Here is a 12,954-nt window from a genome sequence, read left to right on the forward strand (position 1 = left end):
TATACATACATTCATCAACAGAATGAACTGCCAATTAATCCAGCATATGTTTCATGCAGCAGATGCCCTTCCAGCTGCAACCCATCACTGGGAAACACCCATACACATAAAACATTTGAGTTAATTTTAAGCATTTCGCAGCATCTGATTTTAGAGCCAATTGTTTGCTTTTTCTGAGCTTCTCGGCATCGCCTCTCCTTTTTTACAGTCCATCTCTGACAAGTAGCTTGTTTTGCACTTACTGTTTGCTTGGCATTCTTGCAAGATTTTGATGACGTCCATATAATCTCTGATTGGGTCAGCCCATCTCGAAACCAGCCAGCCGTTGCCAATTGAGCCAAATGCTTAACATTTATTATTATTATTACTATTATTATCATCATCATCATCATGATCATAATCATCATAATATTTACATCTTGCAAGAGATAAAAGCTGCCTGCATGTAAAAACAATGCATATAGATATAAAATAAATGTAAAAATAAAATTTAAAAAACTGACCGGCCCACATTTAAAAATGGTCCGGCCCTTCTGGCATTTGCCAGAATTGCCAGATGGCCAATCCCGTATGTATAATGTAAAATATATATGTAATATGTATGTATATGTAAAAACTTGCTGGATAAGTTGCCAGTTCATTCCGCTGTGGTGCCCCCGGATTAATAAAGGGACTAAAACAAGAAAATGTATATATATATATATATATATATATATATATATATATATATATATATATATATATATATATATATATATATATATATATATAATGTTTTCCAGAAATACGTGCTAACAATTCCCCATGCTGTGTTCATGTTGTCTTACCGTACATACAAACACTGTAACTTTAAAACAAACATAAATATTTAAATATGTAACTACCTTTAAACTGGTAACGTGTCTCTTTTGACAACTGGTAATCACGTGTCATTCCTAGAACTTTTAATTTGCCAGTAACCTGGGTTAAGCGTTTCCGGTGAAGTAAATCGGCGCTTTTAAGGTCTGTTTTCTTTAAAAATCATCGATCTCCACTGGCTGAATGATATCCGATATAAAGTGGGTCTCAGATTGTACAAAAAGCACTGCGTTAAATTAAATTTTACCCCGCCATGTCTTTATAATGAGAGCATTTATTTTACCCCACTATATTCAAAGAGTTTTTGCGCGAGTGCGAGTAAACGGCTTTTCGTTTCATTTTACGCTGAAACAACTAAATGAATGCTGATGTTTATTTAACTGGTTGTATTTTATTGACATTAGAACACCGGTGGTGTAAAAGGAACCGTATAAAATGGAAAAAACTCACAATAACAGGTCACCGGAAGTTTATCAGTATGGGAACAATACTAGCTCGGCATATGCCCTCTTCTCCAGAAGAGGCGCGAAAACTAAACTAAACCAATGTAGCTCGCTAAGGCACGACCCCTGCTGGTGAAAAAAAACACTAGACGTCACAATTGCTTTGGTACCTGACTAGTCAAGCAGCAGCATTAGTCAAGCTTTTTTAGTGTGTTTGTAAGCTGTAAAAAGGGGACGTTTAAGGAAACATCTCCAGTCAGAAACAGGACATCAAAAACCGTGACTGTCCACAGAATGAGGATGTCTCGTCACATTATTCAAGTTGTGGTAAATTAACAATAACAAAACAACAGCTTGCTGGTATGCTAGTTTGCTGGTTCATGATGGTTCTTGCTGGTCATGGCCAGCAAAGAACCTGCAAACCAGCATCAAAACATACCTTACAAATACTGTTTATTTTCATATAGGCCCATAAAATCAACATTTTATCACTTTATACTTTCCCTAAATATATTTGTATTTTGTCCCACAGATGAAAGAAAGCCATCCAGTCGTCCACATGAGAGTGAGTAAATAATATATAATGTTGTAAAGGAGAAAACATGATTAAGCTGTGGTGCAGTATAGCTCATGTGTCTGTACAGATTTCATATTCCTGATTTATTGTTTTTTCTGATATAGATTATACTAGACTAGACTTCCCGTATTAAATATCTTCTATGTATAGGAAATCACTAGTGCAAATACTGACATGATGTTCAGCATGATGATTGTATGAAACAAAACTATTATATTTCCTTGACATAAACCACAATTGCGAAAAGATGTTATCTTCTACCTTGCTTCTGGAGACTTACTGACCTTTCATGTAACATCTAAATCAGCCAATCGAGGTCTTCAGAATCAGCTCTTTTGGAAAACAAATACTACAATAAAATAAAATACTGGTTACAGTATACAATGGTTATTGGCTATAAGTATACACAATTCAACCATGAATTTGCAACACAAACACAGATGCAAAATTTCTGTGTACAAATAACAACAAAGTAGTTATTGTTAATTTGGATACATTTCCTGCTCAAAAATACAAACATTGGGTATTTCAATATTGTCAAAAATGTTCAGTGTTCAATATACACCCACGGCCACTTTATTAGGTACACCTTACTATCACCGGGTTGGACCACCTTTTACCCTCAGAACCGCAATAATCCTTTGTGGCATAGATTCAACAAGGTACTGGAGATATTCCTCAGAGATTTTTAGTTCATATTGACATGATAGCATCATGCAGTTGCTGCAGATTTGTCGGCTGCACATCCATGATACAAATCTCCCATTCCACCACATCCCAAAGATGCTCTTTTGTATTGAAAGCTGGTGACAGTGGAGGCCAGTGAATACAGTGAACTCATTGTCATGTTCAAGAAACCAGTCTGAGATGATTCACACTTTATGACATGGTTATCCTGCTACTCAGGTAAGCTGTGGCGTTGACACGATGCTTAATTGGTACTAATGAGCCCAAAATGTGCCAAGAAAATATCCCCCACATTATTACACTATCACCACCAGTCTGAACCATTGATACAAGGCAGAATAGATCCATGTTTTCATGTTGTTAATGCCAACTTCTGACTCTAATGTTCCAAATGTTTCAGCGGTAATCAAGACATATCAGACCAGGCAACATTTTTTCCAATCTTCTGTTGTCCAATTTTGGTGAGTCTTTGTAAATTGTAGCCTCAGTTTCCTGTTCTTTGCTGAAAGGAGTGGTTCCAGGTGTAGTCTTCTGCTGTTGTAACCCATCCGCCTCAAGGCTGAATGTGTTGTAGAGATTTTCTTCTGCATACCTCATTTGTAACGAGAGTTTATTTGAGTTGTTGTCTTCTATCAGCTCGAAACAATCTGGCAATTCTCCTCTGACCTCTGGCATCAACAAGGCATTTGCACCCACAGAACTGCCGCTCACTGAATATCTTCTCTTTTTCGATCATTCTCTGTAAACCATAGATATGGTTGTGTGTGAAAATCACAGTAGATCAGCAATTTATGAAATACTCAGAGCAGCCCGTCTGGCATGCCACATTCAAAGTCACTTAAATCACCTTTCTTCCCCATTCTGATGCTCAGTTTGAACTCCAGAAAATTGTCTTGACCACGTCTACATGCATAAATGCATTGAGTTACTGCCATGGGATTGAGTGATTAGAAATTTGCATTAACGAGCAGTTGGACAGGTAAATCTAATAAAGTGGCCGGTGAGCGTATACAAAAATCTGTATTTCTGAAAATGCTGCCAAAATAATATTAGATTTGTTAATGAAAAAAATGTAGCATAAAATCAGGCTATATGAACATGTATTCGTAAAAACCTGAATTGGAGATGAAGTATATGGCTCATTCCAGGAAAATTAGATCTCTCGTTTTGAGAAATGTTGGATAAAAGACAAAGTGTGATAAAAGAAATGCTTATTTAAAAAGAAAAATTCCATAAGATACCATTAGAGTAGACAATTTATGAAAAGAATTGACAGGAGACAATTATATGTTCTTATTCTTCTGTTTCCTGCCATAATTATTTACCTTGTTAGCCCATTTTTTTTCTATTTTTACACCTGTGTGTCTTTAATCTTTTTTTTTTTCTAAGTTTTTTTCCTCCAGTTCCTTGCCAGTTATTGTTTGTTATGATAATTTGCTAAATTTTGCTTCTGAAACTTCACTAGATTTATTAAAGTTCTTACTGCTACTTACAGTACTTCAGAGTTACCAGTCCTCAAAAAGTGAGTACAAATATTTGAATTTTGCCGCTTTTTTATTTATTTTTTTCTGCTTTGTTTCCATTATCTTACACAATGGACATGCCCACATTTAAGGTCCTTTAATTAGAGTAGGAATATCACTTTATTGAACTAGACAGTCCTATCATATTACGTAAACATTATCAAATCGGAGTAATTTGATCCCCTATTTACCTGCTGATATAATGTATATCCTAACTTGCCTTTGCCTCTTGAATTTCCACTGATTCTATTCTACTCTCTTTCATCTCCTGGATGGAATTGTCTCCTGAATTTTGTTGATCATCTTGTTGACCATTACCAAACTAAAGTCTTCTGTGTCCACTCCACAATGCAGACCAGCCTTGTCTTCCATTCCTCTTGTTTTGCTTTGTCACTCCATCTATTGGGCTCTGTTGGGATTCTCCTTTGCTCATATGCAACAATATCCTCAGTTGATCTGGCTCCTTTGAGGTCTTCAAGATCTTGACCTCTGCATTCGTCTTAATCTACATCAGCTCTGCATCCATCACTCCCTTTCCCTCATTTTACAACACTTTGGGTTAAAGAAAGAGAACTAAAAACAGTTTTTTAAATGTGAAAACACCCTGAATTTCAGACCCCAAACCAATGCAAATACAAAAAAAAAACTATGTTATTTTTGTGTTACCTGGTTCATTCATTCATTCATTCATCTTCAGCTTAGTCCCTGATTTATCAGGGTCACCACACTGAAATGAACTGCCAACTAAACTGCCTGGGAAACACACATTTTCATTCACAGACACACTCATTCCTGTATAGTCAACTTATTTCATCCACATCACCTATAGCGCATGTAAATGTATTGTGAGGAGCACCCAGAGGAAACCCACATGATCACAGGGAGAGCATGCAAACTCCACACAGAAATGCTATGCTCTTCTTGCTATGAGGCAACCATGCTGCCTCACCTGGTGTAAAGCAGCTTTAAAGTTGTAAAGATGATGAAAGTGTGACAAACCACAATCCAAGGACACAGTATAATTTTATGATTTTGTCAGCAGTGCTAACAGCAATGTATCTATGTGTCTGTGGTAAACCTTGTGTTAACAAACTTATAACTCCAGGAATGTTTCTATCAGTATGTAAACTCTTAGGAGCAGACAGACCTCTGTATCAGTGTTCGGGGGCGTCTGGGCGGCCATCTGAATGACATCGCCTCCCCAGCAGCCTGGTAAACCACAGGGAACAAGCAGAGGCTTATAATTACAGTGTATCCTCCAGTCCTAATAGTAACTGCTTATATTTAATTACATACTGTCACCGGCCCAAACAGCGCTGAGAGCGCAGAACACTGCTGCTGCCTTGACAACCAGCAGAGAAAATCATGGTAATTAATCAGCGGAGAGAATGATGGGAAAATACTCAGCCCAAACAATTTGCGGATCATCCCTGTTTGCTGCAACTCTATCAGAGTTTGATCAGACTAAACTTTTATTTTGCGTATGGAAGATGGAATACTGCTCAAAAATGGATGTAAACATTGACAAGGCTGGATTAATAATCTTGCATCTGTTTATAATCCAAACAGCAGCTTGCTTGTTAAATGTAAGGGACATTGTGACCTATTAAATTTCATTGCTTATTTAATGAGAATGAGCTGAAAAGGCTTGAAGCAAGGACATTGTGCAGGATTCTGGTTCATCTATTAACAGTGGTGTGTCAGAGTGAACAATGTGAATGACCGTTTTCTCATCATCTCCCTCATATGATGCTCAACAGGACTGTATAAATCATCATCCCATCAAAAGCCAGTGCAAACTGCATCTGAATGTCAGTATAAATACAGAAACACACTAGGACTTCAAACCCCTGGAGAACAAACGATTGTTCATTTTCAACCTGCCTGGCTGCTTTATTTCTAAGCGCAGTTTGATCCAGGGAAATCATGAGAGTTTGTCAAGATGATGAGATAAAAGCTGCTGAATGGGCGATAAATCATCGGACTGTCATGAGGAGCCACATTTGCTCTGTTAAAGAAAAGACGAGTATCTCTGGAGCGACTCAGGCGCAAGTTTAGTGTGCCGAAGCATTTATCAGCACTAATGTCACACCGATTCATCTTTGTTCTCATTTGAATCAGGATATTGATGATCAAGTGTGATGATAATAGAAACGTCTATTAGCCTCTTATATAATAAGGTGATATTATGGATCAGGTCTCAAGTGTTTTTGGAATCTTCAGCTTAGTGTGGCTGCATTAGTCTTCGTGAGAGTCTCTGAAGTTCTGCAGTCTCATAGAAAGAGATGAGTCAGTGTTTGCTTTGTTTATCCTAAACAGTGTCAAAGAAATGCCAAAACTACATTGATTATTCAGCCCTGATGATGCTGCAATCTTTGTTTATTTTCCCATAATGCTGCTCGAATCTCATCTGTGCATCTCTGCCGATCACTGCTGTTTTTCTTCAATACAGTGACTCATGTATTAGAAGGTGAGAGTCGGTCCAGTGGATTTTCAGCCCTCGTTTGAGCAGTTCACTTGATAAAAGGCTGCAAATCAATGCATTCTGAGCTAACTGACAAACCTATTGCAAATTCAGATAGTGTGTTTGCTAGGGTGAGTTTCTTTGGTGCTGCTTCACAACCAACGAATGGATGAAAAATCTGCTACTAACATTCAGATGCAGAAACAGCATCTCCATCCTCAGGCAGTTTTCATTCCACACTCCAAAGCTTTTAATTTAAAGCTACTTACACCAAATTTATTCACATTATGAGGGTGAAACAGTTTGTTCTTATTTTGGTGTCATGATAATGTAAAAACATTTCAGCACATTCATCTCTCAGGAATCATCCCTGAATCACCTCTGTCTGCTGGCGAACAAAAGCGTTTGCATCAGCCAGTCAGGTTGTATCATAGTGGTGGGTAAAAATACCAATTCCCTGCTGTATTACTGTGTCATACTGTGCTTACACAATATCATACCCAACTGACGTATGAATTATGAATGAGTGTCAACTGTGTGTGTGCCACTGAGTCTGCTGACGGATGAATTTGAAAATGATGAGAAAAATCTCTGCAGAATCAACTTCCCTGTAGCAAAATGCTTGGTTACATTGATGGCAGTGTGGAGGACGTGCCCAAACAAATTTTTGAATATTAAGGCCTGGAATAAGCTCAATGGCAAATTAACAAAACTCCAACCAAAACAGCTTGTCATCAGCGCGACTCAAGCAGGTGTGTGAGCTGGGATTTGCAGTGGCTCTGCAGGTGGGCTCATCCATTGCTTGAAACTGAACAGCTGTTTAAGCTTGTAAAAGTTTCACTGGACAAGCACATCTGCCTGATTGCTGAGATGGTGAATAACTGCAAAGCTTTACAGGTTTCAGAGAGACTTCCCCAGATTGTGCAGATAAGGTGCTACAGCTATGGAGACCTTTAAAGCTTTATTAGAAGCTTCATGTCTAGAGTTCTCAGCTTAACTGAATTTTGCACACTGCTATAGCGAGAGAACAATAAAGGATGTTTCATTTCTGTCATTGCATTATTTGGCAATGTTTCAGTTACTGCAAACTGCCACTTGTGATTACATCAGTCAGGTTGTGCCCTACTATTGGGTTTGTTTTTTATTCTCTGCTCAGATGAGTAGGCTTGACAATCCACCTGTATTAGTTCCTCTCCATATGCACTTTCTTATAAACACTCCATATTTCTGGAAAACGTGGTGGAATTCTGAGTGTGCTTGTGCATGGAGTGGGCTAGACAAACCACCTGCAGGACACACGCTTTTCTCTACAAATGAACCAGACACTTTCTTATAAACATTCCATATTTTTGGAAAACATTGTGCAATTCTGAGTGTGTTCAACACATGTGAGTGGACTTGACAAACCAGCTGTAGGAGACACTCTTTCTGCACATGTGTGTATATACAGTATATAAAAACTTCTAAACTAACTTTCATTGCCATAGCATCTAGGATCTATGGTAATTTGAAATGCTTCTTTTAACCTTTTTTCTTTTTAGAAAAAAAACATTTAGTCTCTTTAGATAAAAGCATCTGATAAATGGCTAAATGTAATGTACCTTTGGTTCATAAAACTTATAAGCTAAATTTTTGGTCTGCTTAAGGAAAACACAATGGCATGACCAAAATAATGGTTTCCAAACAGGTTTCCAAATCTGTCTACAAACAACAAGTATTTGGGTAACAACATGTCTTTCTTTCTTTCTTTCTTTCTTTCTTTCTTTCTTTCTTTCTTTCTTTCTTTCTTTCTTTCTTTCTTTCTTTCTTTCTTTCTTTCTTTCTTTCTTTCTTTTGTTTTGTTAATGCTTCTTTTCTGAAATGACACAGACTGTAAAAATATTAGTAAATTGAGAGTTTTCCATATTTGTTTTTACTTAATTATAATTTTGAATTGCATTATGAGATCTTGATCTATCATTCAAAAGCTTTTGTTGTTGAAAAGTCTGAAAAAGTGACTTTTATTGACATTTTTATTAGTTTAAAGTGATATAAATATTGTGCGCATTGGTGTTGTAAACTTCAGTACAGAAACCTGGTAATAAGCTGCCAGTACATTGTCTAATGTAACTAACTCTATAACTAACTTTCATTGTCATGGCATCTTGGATCTCTGGTAATTTAAAGTGTTTCTTTTAACCTTTTTTCCCTTTAAGTCTCTTTAGATAAAAGCACTTGCTAAATGGCTAAATGTACCTTCAGTTCATAAAAATCTGTAAATTGACAGTTTTTAATATTTTGTCCAAATTTTAATAGTTTAAAGTGACATATTGTCTGGGTTGGTGTTGTAAACTACAGTACAAAAACCTGGTAATAAGCTGCCAGTACATTTTCTGTTATTTTACTGACTTTATGCTCTCTATATTATATTAAATGTAAATAAAACATTTTCTCTCTAAAATGTCACTGTGTTAAAACTGTAAAGTTGAAGTTTCAACATTTAAAGTGGGCAGAGCAGAGATAAAACTCTCATAATCCAATTCACAACCGCAAATAAACACACAAAATACAAAAACTGTTAATTAAAAGATTATTTAATTTAATTTACAGTGCACAGTTGCACACAAGGATGTTTTGCTGAAGTTTTAATAAATTAGTCTCCATCACAGTCCCTCCACACTGATCAGGTGTTGCATATTTTCATTCCCCTTATGGTTCATAAACCATTTGCGCACCTCGGCACAGGCTTTTGTGTTCAGTTGCTTCACGGAAATTGCTTATTTTTCATTTTTAAATACACATGAATTTTCAATCAATCTGGAGATCTCACAATCATTCTTGGACGTTCAATCTCTAGCCCATTATTTCATATAAATAGCTTTTATATTCCGCTGGGGTAAAGTGGATGAAAAGGATCTTGATCTAAAGCTAATCTAAATGCATTCCCTGCCCTGTTGTAAATAAAATCAGTTGAACCGGAAGCTCCCCTTCTCCTTTTTATTTTATCCCTGTCATCTTTCCACCTCGCCGTCTGTCTCTCGGCTTCTTCAAGGGTCTCTTCACACGTTTACCGCTTTCCTCTCGCTGTGCTGTTTAACCAGCCATGCCAACGGCTGCAAATTGAGAGTGTTATTTGGTGTTTGGGCCGTCATTTTGTTCAAAGAGCTGCCGCTGGTCGTCTTTTGTGATAGAGGCTCTGAAAACAATGACAGATGTACTGAGACGAATGAGTGGCGGAAAAGATGGAGGCGTCTGTGAAGGCAGACTATAAATAAATCTACAGAAAAGACAAAGTACAGGAAATAAAAGAGGGATCTGCTAACACAAGATGGACATGCAATGACACACCATCAAGTGTCATAATTGTCCTTTCCGTAGGTTTGCAGGTGGAGCAGTGAAGTGTTTCCCATTTGCAAATGGGCTTTTCATTAAGGTGATTACTGGTGCAAATGGGCCCAAAGCCTAAGGATTTGCTCGCAATGACAGAATTAGCGAAAGCTCCTCAGGGATGCACAACAACACATTTTAAACTTAATCAAACACACCTGAATCAAATATCTAGCAACTCCAAGACTATAATATATGCATTATAGCGGATATTTGTGTGCGCTTTGTACAAACGTACACTATAGTTTTTTTTGCAGAATGAAATGCCATTTATATTTATGTTTCCAATCTCAGTATCATCAGGTTTCCATCCCAATGTGAAACAAATCTTTTCAAAGTTCTCGAAAAAATTACACATCAAGTGCATTTACAGCAAGTCGTTAGAGTGACTGACTGTAGTATTGGTAACCTACTAACCAACAGTAAACAAGACATGTTTACATTATGTTCGCTATGTCAGAATTTATTCAACAAATATTTTTTCATCTTTCATTATTTTTCAGAAAAGTCCAAATCCAGCTAAAGCTAGTGTAAAAAAAAAAAAAACATTGCATTCAAAATTTGGCATTTAGGTCATTCATTTCTCAATCGATACTTAAATTAATAAGCATAAACACAGGGTGATGGAAACCCAGATAATCAATCTTATGAGGCTGCAGGAACAAGGTTATTGTAGGATAAAGTTTACCCTACTTAAACACACCTACACCACATAATTAAGGTCTCTCCAGAAACAAACTACATGACATTGTGCTGGAGATGGCTGGAACTAAATGTATAGAACAGGGGCAGAATTCATCTCTCTTCTCTCTGAGGAAATAACCCTTGAGGACATTTTACTGACATTAATCCCATCAGCCACAATCCCTCTAGGCGGATCTAGTGTTATATGTTTTCATTCAAGAATAGACATAGGTTTTTTTCTTCTGATGCCAAATAGAAATTATTATTATTATTTTGTTAAATGCATGTTTTTTTTCCACTCAGTCCAAAGATTTTACAATCATTCTAAGATGCTCTAAGATAATTTGCCCCATCGTTTAATAAGACTAGATTTTAAACTCCATAGGTTTAACGTGACTAGGGAGACTTTGATGAGAAGTGAATTTCATGTCCATTTTTAGATTAGAGCCAGCAATAATTTTACACATCCTAACCAGTTCATATATACAGTTTACTAGAAGCTTCTTGGCAAGTGTGCTGTAGCTGGATGGAGCTAAGATTTATGGGACAGTGGCCCTTTGGGAAAATAATTGGACACCTCTATTTTATCTACTACCTAGTTTAAAGGGTTAGTTCACCCAGAAATTTAAATTAGACCATGATTTATAATACTAACCCTCAAGGCATCTTAGCAGCATAACATTCTTGGTTCAGTTGAATCCAGTCTGAGTTATTTTTTTAAAAGATCTCCACTTTCAACCTCTACAATGGCAACATCCACCAACGTCCAACAAAGCACATCCATCCATAATAAAAAGTGTTTCACATGGCCCCAAGGGATGAATTAAGGTCTTATGTAGCAAAACAATGCATTTTTGTAAGAAAAATATCAACACTGAAAACTTTTTATCCAGTTTTGTCAAACCTCTGCTAAATATCATATTTGCATGTACAAAAGATTGCTTTCCTGTTGGATGACTTAGGATGTATGCATATTCCATGTACATCAGCTATATTGATCACTTTTTTTCCTGAAATACAACTCGGAGTCGTATAAATACTCCTATTATGAGTAAGATGTAATGGATTATACCCTTCCATCTGTGCAACAATTCAGGATTTGTATAGCTCTGTACATTTTGCTACGCTAGTGCAAAACTCATGATTTTAGTTCCAGAGAACACATGTTGTTAAAGTGAGTACCATGAATAGACTCAAAGCCTCTTATTCCAAAGCCCCCTTTCAAATGTGCCTGTGTACAATTTGTGAACTGGAACAAGGACAATTATTAAGGACTATCTAAAAAGTTCATACATTGCCCTTCATTAATCCTGCTTTTAATTGGTAATGTTGTCATACATTTTTTTATGATGACACACATAAACTGACACTTTACTTTTTTGTTATTTTTAGAGGACGCTTTCCTGATTAAGCACATCTAAACCAGCTAATCAAGGCCTTCAGACTCACTAGAAACTTTTAGACAAGTGTATTGAAGCTGAACTCTGCCCGGCAGATTTCATTATTCTCAACCGAATATCTCCTTAGAGTAGAACAGGAAGTGTTGAAGTGAAGAACTAATCTAGGACCATGTAAAGAAAGCTAGCAGTCAGCCACAGAAAGTGCAAAGTATCCCTGCCTGTTCAAATGTACATGGAGTGGAACTGACCAAATGGACTGATTGCATAATAAAAGAATGTGCTCAGACAAATCAGTCCTATATCCAAAGGTCCTGCACCTAGGTGTGTTCACTGCATATCACATGGGCACACGATAAACTTGTACCTCCCAGCCAGGAATTCATTATTAGGACATGATACACATTCAAGTCGTAAAACAAAACACGTACACTCACTTAAAAGATGTTTTATTCTTCGTGGCAAAGTGCTAAAAACATTCCCCAGAGATTATTGTTTGAGATGATTGATGGCAGACTCTTCATTTTTGACAGAACTGCGTCAAGTCTGCAGCACTGGTTTGCTTCTTCCTTGGAAGTACTTAAAATATTGTGTTTTATGACCTGCACAACCAAGAATTTGGATGGATTATCAAATGTTAACCTAATTCTTTATCTTTATTGAAATTTTATGTATGATTTTAAAGTTAATCTACCTTAAATTACAAAACAGTAAATGGTTCAGAAAGGTAAATTTACCCAGTTTTTACTCGCATTCACCTTTATGAGTTAAAATGAGATAAAGATTCTTAGAAAGCTGTAACCATTGACTTCAGTAGGTAAAACAAATACTTTGGAAGTCAATGGTTGCAGGTTTCCAACATTCTTCAAAATATCTTCTTTTGGGTTCAGCAGATGAAAGTTATTTTAATTGAGAAATGTAATGTTGCTTGTCAACTGCAGGGGGCGATGTGTTT

The 12,954-nt window shown here is 36.7% G+C and overlaps 1 protein-coding gene across 2 annotated transcripts in view; it reads left to right on the top strand.

Annotated features, from left to right (window-relative positions):
* The first annotated feature begins 971 nt into the window (after window positions 1-971).
* trhde.1 (thyrotropin releasing hormone degrading enzyme, tandem duplicate 1) overlaps window positions 972-12,954 on the top strand; it is a 202,183-nt gene continuing 190,200 nt past the window's right edge. The window contains exons 1-2 of one of the 2 annotated variants that reach the window (XM_073947198.1): window positions 972-1,002; window positions 1,834-1,866. The gene's annotated coding sequence lies outside the window, so the exon portion shown is untranslated. Of the gene's footprint in view, window positions 1,003-1,432; window positions 1,629-1,833; window positions 1,867-12,954 lie in introns of those variants that run through there. The other variant, XM_073947197.1, reaches the window with a different exon arrangement.

This window comes from Danio rerio, chromosome 4 (genome assembly GCF_049306965.1).
Source record: "Danio rerio strain Tuebingen ecotype United States chromosome 4, GRCz12tu, whole genome shotgun sequence".
Lineage (NCBI taxonomy): Eukaryota > Metazoa > Chordata > Actinopteri > Cypriniformes > Danionidae > Danio > Danio rerio.